The 2,950-nt window shown below is 37.9% G+C and overlaps 1 non-coding gene across 1 annotated transcript; it reads left to right on the plus strand.

Moving 5' to 3' along the window:
* Positions 1-356: 356 nt before the first annotated feature.
* LOC128279809 (small nucleolar RNA R71) lies at positions 357-463 on the plus strand. The gene has a single exon (XR_008270004.1). It is a non-coding gene; the product is annotated as a small nucleolar RNA R71 (small nucleolar RNA).
* The last annotated feature ends 2,487 nt before the right edge of the window (positions 464-2,950 follow it).

Raw genomic sequence — 2,950 nt, forward strand, 5'->3', positions numbered from 1 at the left:
TATTCGGTTGTAGGATTGAAGGATTGATATTCTGTATGCACATCTCCTCCACTTGAGTCACACCTCATTACTGGATGTACCTGCGTAGAACCAAGTAAACCATCAATCTTTTTATTGAGAAGTTCTACCTGATTTGACACAGTAATGGCGAGTCGACGTTATAAACGCCGGCTGTTTTTGTTGGCTTAGTCCTCATGACTTGCCACTGATAGTTTTTCAGTGACATTTCTTCAATGAATTCATAAGCCTCTTTAGGTGTTTTGTTGTTGATAGTTCCTCCAGCAGCTGCGTCAATCATCTGTCTTGTCGAGGGATTCACACCATTGTAAAACATTTGAACTTGCAGCCATAGAGGTAACCCATGGTGAGGGCACCTTCGCAATAGATCCTTGTATCTCTCCCATGCATAGTAAAGTGTTTCTAAGTCCATCTGCACAAAAGAAGAGATATCATTACGTAACTTAGCCATTTTAGCCGGCGAAAAATATTTTAGTAGAAATTTTTCGGTCATTTGTTCCAAGTAGTGATGGACCCTCGTGGTAACGAGTTCAACCACTATTTAGCTTTGTTTCTCAGTGAAAAAGGGAATAACCGAAGGCGAATGGCATCATCAGAAACGCCATTAATTTTGAAAGTGTCGCAAAACTCTAGAAAATTCGCCAAGTGAGTGTTGGGATCCTCATCCTGCAAACCATCAAACTAAACAAACTGCTGTATCATCTGAATTGTGTTAGGTTTCAGATCGAAATTATTCGCAGCAATAGCAGGTCTAACTATACTTGACTCAGTTCCTGTTAAAGAAGGTTTAGCATAGTCATACATAGTACATGGTGCAGGATTTTCATTACCCGCAATTGTAGGAGGTAGCTAATTGCCTTGGTTTTCAGCCATCTCTTCGGTTGGGGGTTGAGTATCGTCTTCTTGCTCGTTCTCTGTGTATCTTAAGTTTCGCCTTATTTCTCTTTGGTTTCTACGAACTGTACGATCGATTTCTTCTTCAAAAAGTAATGGTCCCGACGGGTTTCTTCTAGTCATAAACTATAAAAACCTGTCAAGAGAAAGAAAAAGTAAATTAATTAGTAATAATAATAATTAAATTAAATTAAATTAAATTGCAAGAAAAATAAATGGCTAAAGTAATAAAAATTGAGTATTCTTAATATTTTAGTTCCCCAGCAACGGCGCCAAAAACTTGATCGCGTGATTTCGTGATAGGTTTTAAATATTTATAATTACTCGTTCTTGAACTAACTATTATCGCGATGTAGGCAAGTGTACCTATCGAACAGTAGTATAGTTTTAGCAAGACCGGATTGTCGAACCCAAAGGAACTAAAAGTACTAGTAATGACTGTCTTTTTATTATCTAGCCTAAGAATAAAGAGGTTTTGGTTTAGTTGACTAATTATCTAAACTATGAATGCACAGAGAAAAGAATTGGGGAATTTCTTTTGGACAAATCTATTACTTAAGACAATACCTAAGGAAAAATCCACCTAGACTTTACTTGTTATTCTGGCTCCAAATCGGACAATTTATTCATTCAACTTGTTCCGTAGAGATCCCTAAGTTATGTTATTATCCCTATTCAAGACTAATAACGTCTAATCCCTAGATTGAATAAACGAGACTTTTCTCTAATTAACACTCTAGGGTTGCATTAACTCGATCTATGGATCCCTTTACTAGGTTTCACCCTAATCCGAAAAAATCTTGTCACCCTATTTCTAGGGGCGCAATCAACTCCGCTTAATTATGACAAAAGTACTCTTAGATAGGGTTTATTCCTCCTCTAAATAAGAGCATGTCTTGAATCAGTATCCTGAGATATCAAAATAAGAATTAAGAACACATAATAAAAAACAAGTTAAATATTTATCATACGATTCAGAAAATAATAACAAGATTCGTCTTAGGTTTCATTCCCCTTAGGTATTTAGGGGTTTTAGTTCATAACTAAATAAGAAAACATCTCAGAAGAATAAAGAATACAAAACAAAAAGAAAAACCAAAACTCCTGAAGGGAAATTGAGGAGAGATCTTCAGTCTTGATGATGAATCCAGCTTCTGAGATGGATCAATCGGCTTCCTTGGAGTAATTCCTTACCCCTATTCTCCGTGTCCTTTTTCTTCCTCCTCTAGGGTGTATTTATAGGCTTTGGAATGCCTAGAAGCCGTCAAAAGTGGCCTTTTCCAAATTGGACTTAACTTGGGCTCGGCAGGGACACACCCGTATGATACGCCCATGTACGATTACTTCAGGCCGTGTTCGAGCCTACCAAATTGACATGGCCATGTGGTTTGCCCATGTGAATCTTGCTTCGATTCTGCCAATTTGACACGACCGTGTGGCTGCCTGTGTGAGGAAGTTCAGGCCATGTAGAGTTCGTACTTTGGCCCATTTTTCCTGTTTTTGGCCTGTTTCTCGTTCCTTTCGCTCTTCTATGCTCTCCTAAGTATAAAACATGAAATTAAAGCATTAGGAGCATCGAATTCACCAATTCTAATGAGAAATCATCCATAAAATGCATTAAACATGGGGTAAAAATATGTATAATTTACGGTTTATCAAATATTATCACTTCACCATATGTCATGTCCGGAAGAATCTCAACCTCTGACGGCACAATCACATGCGAAGGGTCTGATCTATATCGACGTAACATGGACACATGAAACACGTCGTGAATATTTTCCAACTCTGGTGGTAAAGCCAATCGATAAGTAAACGATCCTACTCTCTCGATAACCACATAAGGACTTATGAAACGAAGACTTAACTTGCCTTTTCTACCAAATCTGCAGACTTTCCTCCGCGGGGACACTTTCAAAAATACCTTATCACCGACTTGAAATTTAATTTCCTTTCGTTTTAAATCCGCATAGGATTTCTGTCTATTTGAGGCGGCCTTCAAGTAGTCACAAATCACTTTAACTTTCTCTTCAGTCTC

Source organism: Gossypium arboreum, chromosome 8, assembly GCF_025698485.1.
Source record: "Gossypium arboreum isolate Shixiya-1 chromosome 8, ASM2569848v2, whole genome shotgun sequence".
Lineage (NCBI taxonomy): Eukaryota > Viridiplantae > Streptophyta > Magnoliopsida > Malvales > Malvaceae > Gossypium > Gossypium arboreum.